We start from the raw sequence: 8,764 nt of genomic DNA on the forward strand, positions 1-8,764 counted from the left end.
CGGATGCTCTTGTGTAAAACGCGAGCAGAACAGCTTGCATGTCGTCTTCTTAGGCACCCCTCACCGGTCCCCAGACCAACATGTAAGGAGGACCCGAAACACTCAGAGGTCCAAGGTTTGGGCGAGATCCGTTTCCCTGGCCCAAAGAATAGAGGATAGATTAGTTTTATTTTTCAAAGATCAGGATGCATCGTCGCTCATTGGTTTATTATCCTACCTAAAGGCTGGTAGCCTAATATTCCGCTACGCTCCGACGGGTAGGTAGGTGAGCTCACAGGCTCAACCTGAGCGAATTTGTTAACACTAACTCCAGCAAGAGCACTGCTTCGCTGAATCTACCACCGGATCGAAATCGCGACCCACTAAAAAGATCCAGCGAGAATCTCAATGTATTGTGTTTATGAGCTGGGTTGCACGTCGATGGTTGCTCATTGACTAGGCAATAAGAAAAAAAATTGAAAAAAATAACGGAATGCATTAATATAATAATGCATTTTAGTAAATTTCGTATGTGAATGCTGTATTTTTTTTAAAAATAAACATAATATATTTTTCAAGTTTAGAGGCTACAACACCTCTAACAACATACATTTGTTTCTTTTTATTCACATAGGCGAAGACAGGCGAGCTCATGACACCCATGTTTTTTTTTTATTGCCCCCTTAGACAGCGGACAAGCGTACGGCCCACCTGATGGTGAGTGGTTACCGTCACCCATGGACTTCAGCAATGCCGGGGGCAGAGCCAAGCCGCTGCCTACCGCTAGTCTTAAACGTTTACGAGATCGCGCAAACATGTATACCGTCATTTGTCTTGATATATACAGTCAAACCTGGATAAGCGAGAGTTCAAGGGAGCACAATCTCATTCTCGCTTATAGAGGTTTCTCACTAATCCGAGTTTCTCGCTAATGCTCCCTTTAAATTTCGATTCGCGATTTTCCGCATTCAAATGCATTCACTATTTTAAGTTTATGACTTTAATGACAGTACTTTAATTTTCCGTTTTTACATGATGCAGAACAGAACTTTCCTTCGCAATTGATTAACGATAATCTGAGTAAGTCCGACAAAAAGGACGGTACACACAGGCACACGTGTCCATTCGAAAATAATGCGATAAAAGAATACGATAAAATAACAAAGTTATTTAGTTCCACGAAATAGAATATGTTCAATATTCACGAGAAAACAATTCAAAAACAATGATAGGAAGTTCCACGAAAGTTAAAAATGAGTCATAAAATAGCAGATATTAAATTTGTAATTTGTTTTGTCATTTGTTCCTCCTAAATAATATAAATAAATAAATAAAGCTCGGCTGTCGCTTATAGAGGTATAGATAGGTAGCAGTCTCACTTACGGAGGTCCATGAGGAAAAAACGACTCTCTCTTACAGAGGTTTCTGTTTTTCGCTAATAGAGGTTTTGGGAGCTTAAAATGACGGGTCCTTGCTATTACTCTCACTTATAGAGTTTTCTTACTTATCCAGTTCTCACTTACCCAGGTTTGACTGTATATGAAGAACATTTATTCAAAGTCAAAGCCACCTCAACGCCTCCTCTAGAATTCAGAGAATCAAAAAGATTGTTTTCTCTCAGTCTTAGTTTTATAAAACGGCTTATAACGGCTGCCCCACCACTGAAACCGAAACGTATTAAAGCTTCACCGCAGAAATAGGCACGGTAGCCCCATGCATCAGCCCGCTGAGTTTCTCGCCGGATCTTCTCAGTGGGTCGCGATTCCGATTCGGTAGTAGATTCATTCGCGAAGCAATTGCTCTTGAGTTGTTAGGTCTCCTTCGGAGGCGCTCGGGCAGTTGTTAGCAAATCCCACCCCTCCTGGCTGAGCCTTTGCTCGCCCACCTGTCCTGGTGAAGCTGGAAAGGCCTCCGGGCCACCAGTAATCTTTCAATCATGAAAAAAGGCACGGTAGTGGTACCTACTCGTCCGGGCGCATAAGACGCCCTACTAACAGTAAAATACACAATAACAGACATAATAATTATATTAGTACTTTTTTTGCAGTATTGTGCAGAGTTTCACAGGTCGTTATCAACAGCAACCTATTTAATAAATTAAAATGCTGCATATAATATCTAACTTGTATTCGAATTACAAGGATCCGAATCTTAACAATGTAAAATATTGTAAGATTGCATCAATATATGTACATGTACAAATACATACTGTTTGTTCAGTTCTTATTAATTATTTATTAATACGAGTAATCTATTCATCTTTCTAGTTCTTATACAGATACTCTTATTTTGGCCTCGGAATGTTTTGGTTTTTTTGTACACTTAATTTAAAAATGAAAATTACGTTCATGAGGTTCACATTTCGCTGTACCTGTTGCGAGCCCTTTAGACTTAATTAAAATGAGCTGTCAAATTTATCTTAGTTCAGACGTTAATTTTGTTGGGATATGTTTTGATTCATACGGCCAATAGTGGACCAGTGAGCTTAGTGCGATTTTTATAACGTTCTCGACAGGTAGCGTAAAAGTTAACTAAAATATGTATGGAGTTGGAACGTTTGCCTACGGTTTCCACTAGGGGCGCTGCTCTAACTGCATATAAATTTGAATTAACTCTTACACGATCGAGAACGTTAAAAAACTCGCACTAAGCACACTGAAGCTAAACAATCTAATGGTTTTATGAAAAGGCGATCGTTGGCTGTTTTTTTTTTCTTGTAGAAGAGCAGACGTTCGGCTCGTCTGGTGTTACTGACCTTGAGACGAGTTTTTTTTTTAAATTGTATTCTAAGATATGTATATGTAGATAATTAGTTGTTTTGTGGCGGTATATTGAAACAAAGCAAAGTGAACAGCATCTGAGTGCGATCCAGTCGGCTTTGTGGGACAGCTAAATAAAACGATGAAGCTGTAAAAACGAAAATGACCAGATGGATAAAGCACAAATTTAATAGGACTAATTTAAATTGAAACGGCACGTAACGTGAGTTGAGTGAGACAATAGTTTGTAAGACATCAGAAATTATTTAGAGGAAAAATATTATAATAATGAAATTAGCTGGCCAAGTGAAATGTCATAACAGCTTGTTACTTGTTATAGGGCTAGGTTAGGCTTTTAGGGCGAGCCTATTATTGATAAAATGATTAGAGACCGAATAAAAAAAACTTGTTCATGGTACTGGTTTTGGTTGCCTTTTGAATTATTCTAATACCACCAATCACGTCTATCCTATTCTATTTTGCGATTTCCCCTATAGCACTGAAATTGTTTACTTCTTATATTCAGGTACGCCAGCATTCGACTGGTATTGAAAATACTTCTTCCTATTTGATAGTTTCGAATCTCGACTGGAGAGCTCAAAGTGCAGTGTCAGTCAAATAGGTTGTGGTATACTATACTTCGTGCTCTAAGACGTTTCAAGAACTTTCTACCTTCGGCATTTAAAGCTGTTCTTGTAAACGTAGGTATACGCACTTCTACGTGCTTTGGTCTTCTGTGAATTAATTAATATTCACATCTTGTACATCTTATAAGTCGTCGTGGCCTAAAGGATAAGACGTCCGGTGCATTCGTATCGAGCGATGCAACGGTGTTCGAATTCCGCAGGCGGGTACCAATTTTTCTAATGAAATACGTACTTGACAAATGTTCACGATTGACTTCCATTCCGATAGAAGCACCCGACACGTGCGGTCGTACTCATCGACCACTCGATCGCCCGGTTTTTGTTCGCCCGACTTTTGTTAGCCCGGCCATTGTTCGCGCGGCCTGTGTTCGTGATACATCTGCCGACCAAGTGTTTTTCCTGGAAGTTTTTATTTGTTTTGTTTTAGTTATTTTTGTATTCGTGGTACATCTGCCGACAAAGTGTTTTCCTGGAAGTATTTATTTGTTTTGTTTCTTTTGTTATTTCTGTTTTGTTGTGTTTTTTCTTTGTCCTGTATTAATCGCGCCGCGTCGCCACCTGTCTTCAATAGAACCGCTCAGGTCCGAGTAGTTGGGGCCTCGCCGCAAGGCGAGTGTTTTCAAGACCCGGGGCCGCCCCACCTGGGCACTCAGCGATCATGGACGCTGTATTCGCGGAATTCCTACGACTTCGCCACCCACAGCTCGCCTCAGAGTTTCTGGCCTTCAAGGCCAATCACACTGCGAGCCCTCACGAGGACTCCGCCGCTCTCGCTGCTCCTGCGTCGCCTGTACCTGCGTGCAAAGCTTCTGCATCGAGCACCGCAGCCTCCGTCGTGCCTGCCGCTCCCGTGTCGCCTATACTGGCGAGTAAAGCTGCTGCGTCGTCCGCCGTGACCATCGTTTCAGCTGAGCGATCATCCGCGGCCTCCGTCGCGTCCTCTAAAACACTTACACTTGCTCGTAGGTCGCCTGCGCCCGCCTCCTCGTGCTCCGACACTGACTCGGACATGGAGGTCGACCTCGCCCCCGCCTCATCGACGGATGAATTCACCCTGGTACAGAAGGGTAAGAAGCGTGCCGCGGAGTCCCGAGCGCCCGCGGCCGTTAAAATTAGCAAAGCCGCGAACGCGTCGCGCCCCCGCCCTCAGACTCCCGTTGCGCCCCCAGCCCATGCCACTCCGTCGCCGCGTCCGGTGGCACAAAATAAAACCCAGACCCCTCCCCCGGTTATCCTTCAGGAGAAGGCAGCTTGGGATCGAGTTTGCCTGGCCCTTAAGGCCAAAAATATCAATTTCACGAATGCCCGTAACCTCGCGAACGGCATTCAAATTAAGGTTCAAACACCCGACGACCATAGGGCCCTCTCTTCTTACCTCCGTAAGGAGCGTATAAGTTTCCATACGTATACGCTCCAGGAGGAGCGCGAACTCCGCATTGTAATACGTGGAATCCCTAAAGAGTTAGATGTAGAGCTCGTCAAGGCCGATCTGTTAGAACAGGGCTTACCAGTGAATTCTGTGCACCGTATGCACACCGGTCGCGGTAGGGAGCCATATAATATGGTTCTAGTCGCCCTCCAGCCTACCCCCGAGGGTAAGAAAATTTTCAACACACAGACCGTCTGTAGGCTCTCCGGTATCGCCGTCGAAGCCCCCCATAAAAGAGGCACTCCTAGCCAGTGCCATAACTGTCAACTGTACGGGCACTCTTCCCGTAACTGTCACGCGCGCCCCCGATGTGTTAAGTGTTTGGGCGATCACGCCACGGCCCTCTGCGCTCGCGACCAAAAAACCGCGACGGAACCGCCTAGCTGCGTCCTGTGTCGAACTCAGGGTCACCCCGCGAATTACCGTGGTTGCCCCCGAGCCCCTAAAATAAATCGCCGCGTCGCCCGCCAAAATCGTCTCCGAGCTTCCGGCCCAGACATCAAAGCCTCGGCACCCTCTGTGACGCAGGCTAAGCCAGCGTTCGTTCCGGCGTCGGTGCCCAGTGTCTCGGCCTGGGCGAAACCGCTGCCGTACACGAACACGGCTACAACTCCCTCCTCCGCGATTCGTCCCGCCCCCGCGACTCGTCCCGCCCCCGCGACTCGTCCCTCTCCCGTGACTTGCCCTCCGACCGCGTCTGACAATCTCGCTTTAGCAATCGACTTCTTTCAGTCGATCAACTTTGAGCGCGTTAACGCTTTGGGCGACGCCATTCGCGCTGCCTCCACTGCACAACACTTTATCGCCGTTGTGCAGGAATACGCCGACGTATACGCGTCACTAAATACGTACGTCCTCCCCTCACTCCGCCGGTAATCAATGGCGTATATAAGTAGAGTAAAGCCCCTATCCGTAACGATAGGATTTTTTAACGCTTACGGTCTCGCAAATCAACGTGATCAGGTTTCTGAGTTTTTGCGTGACCATCAAATTGATATATTATTAGTGCAGGAGACCCTACTTAAGCCCGCGCGCCGTGACCCTAAAATCGCGAACTATAACATGGTCAGGAACGACAGGCTCTCTGCTCGTGGTGGTGGTACCGTCATTTACTATAGAAGAGCCCTGCATTGCGTCCCGCTCGATCCTCCCGCGCTCGCTAATATCGAAGCATCAGTGTGCCGAATCTCACTGACGGGACACGCGCCGATCGTTATCGTACCCGTTTATCTTCCACCGGGTAAGATCGTTCTAAGCAGTGATATCGAGGCGCTGCTCGGCATGGAGAGCTCTGTCATTCTGGCGGGCGACCTAAATTGTAAACACATCAGGTGGAACTCACACACCACAACCCCGAATGGCAGGCGGCTTGACGCGTTAGTCGATGATCTCGCCTTCGATAACGTCGCTCCGCTAACCCCGACTCACTACCCGCTAAATATCGCGCATCGCCCGGATATACTCGACATAGCGTTATTAAAAAACGTAACTCTGCGCTTACACTCGATCGAAATAGTTTCAGAGTTAGATTCAGACCACCGTCCCGTCGTTATGAAGCTCGGTCGCGCTACTGATTCCGTTCCCGTCACGAGGGCTGTGGTGGATTGGCACACGCTGGGCATCAGCCTGGCTGAATCTGATCCACCATCGCTCCCGTTTAGCCCGGACTCTACCCCGTCTCCTCAGGATACCGCTGAAGCCATAGACATCTTAACGTCACACATCACCTCGACATTAGATAGGTCATCGAAACAAGTTGTAGCGGAGGACTTCCTTTACCGCTTCAAATTGCCCGACGATATTAGGGAACTCCTTAGAGCTAAGAACGCCTCGATGCGCGCCTACGACAGATATCCTACCGCGGAAAATCGTACTCCAATGCGTGCCCTACAACGCGACGTAAAGTCTCGCATCGCCGAAGTCAGGAGTTCCGAGATGCCAGATGGTCTGATTTCTTCGAAGGACTCGCGCCCTCCCAAAGGTCTTACTACCGCTTAGCTCGTACTCTCAAATCGGATACGGTAGTAACTATGCCCCCCCTCGTAGGCCCCTCAGGCCGACTCGCGGCGTTCGATGATGACGAAAAAGCAGAGCTACTGGCCGATACATTGCAAACCCAGTGCACGCCCAGCACTCAATCCGTGGACTCTGTTCATGTAGAATTAGTAGACAGTGAAGTAGAACGCAGAGCCTCCTTGCCACCCTCGGATGCGTTACCACCCGTCACCCCGATGGAAGTTAAAGACTTGATCAAAGACCTACGTCCTCGCAAGGCTCCCGGTTCCGACGGTATATCCAACCGCGTTATTAAACTTCTACCCGTCCAACTCATCGTGATGTTGGCATCTATTTTCAATGCCGCTATGGCAAACTGTATCTTTCCCGCGGTGTGGAAAGAAGCGGACGTTATCGGCATACATAAACCTGGTAAACCAAAAAATCATCCGACGAGCTACCGCCCGATTAGCCTCCTCATGTCTCTAGGCAAACTGTATGAGCGTCTGCTCTACAAACGCCTCAGAGACTTCGTCTCATCCAAGGGCATTCTCATCGATGAACAATTCGGATTCCGTACAAATCACTCATGCGTTCAACAGGTGCACCGCCTCACGGAGCACATTCTTGTGGGGCTTAATCGACCAAAACCGTTATACACGGGAGCTCTCTTCTTCGACGTCGCAAAAGCGTTCGACAAAGTCTGGCACAACGGTTTGATTTTCAAACTATTTAACATGGGCGTGCCGGATAGTCTCGTGTTCAACATACGGGACTTCTTGTCGAACCGCTCTTTTCGATATCGAGTCGAGGGAACCCGCTCCTCCCCGCGACCTCTCAGCTGGAGTCCCGCAAGGCTCTGTCCTCTCCCCCCTCCTATTTAGCTTATTCGTCAACGATATTCCCCAGTCGCCGCCGACCCAGTTAGCTTTATTCGCCGACGACACGACTGTTTACTATTCCAGTAGAAACAAGTCCTTAATCGCGAAGAAGCTTCAGAGCGCAGCCCTAGCCCTAGGACAGTGGTTCCGAAAATGGCGCATAGACATCAACCCAGCGAAAAGTACTGCGGTGCTATTTCAGAGGGGAAGCTCCACACGGATTTCCTCCCGGATTAGGAGGAGGAATCTCACACCCCCGATTACTCTCTTTAGACAACCCATACCCTAGGCCAGGAAGGTCAAGTACCTGGGTGTTACCCTGGACGCATCGATGACATTCCGCCCGCATATAAAATCAGTCCGTGACCGTGCCGCGTTTATTCTCGGTAGACTCTACCCCATGATCTGTAAGCGGAGTAAAATGTCCCTTCGGAACAAGGTGACACTTTACAAAACTTGCATAAGGCCCGTCATGTCTTACGCGAGTGTGGTGTGCGCTCACGCAGCCCGCACACATATAGACACCCTCCAATCTTTACAATCCCGCTTTTGCAGGTTAGCCGTCGGAGCTCTGTGGTTCGTGAGGAACGTTGACCTACACGACGACTTAGGCCTCGAATCTATCCAGAAATACATGAAGTCAGCGTCGGAACGGTACTTCGATAAGTAGAGATAATTCGTCATGATAATCGCCTTATCGTAGCCGCCGCTGACTACTCCCCGAATCCTGATCATGCAGGAGTCAGTCACCGTCGACGCACTAGACACGTCCTTACGGATCCATCAGATCCAATAACCTTTGCATTAGACGCCTTCAGCTCTAACACTAGGAGCAGGCTTAGGGATCCCGGTAACCGTACTCGTCGAACTCGACAAAGAGTTCGCCGTGCAACCTAACCAGTGAATCAGCTCGCTGAGTTTCTCGCCGGATCTTCTCAGCGGGTCGCGATTCCGATCCGGTAGTAGATTCATTCGCGAAGCAGCTGCTCTTGAGCTGTTAGGTCTCCTTCGGAGGCGCTCGGGTAGCTGTTAGCAAATCCCACCCCTCCTGGCTAAGCCTTTGCTCGCCCACCT

The sequence above is a fragment of the Bombyx mandarina genome, chromosome 10 (assembly GCF_030267445.1).
Source record: "Bombyx mandarina strain Sakado chromosome 10, ASM3026744v2".
Lineage (NCBI taxonomy): Eukaryota > Metazoa > Arthropoda > Insecta > Lepidoptera > Bombycidae > Bombyx > Bombyx mandarina.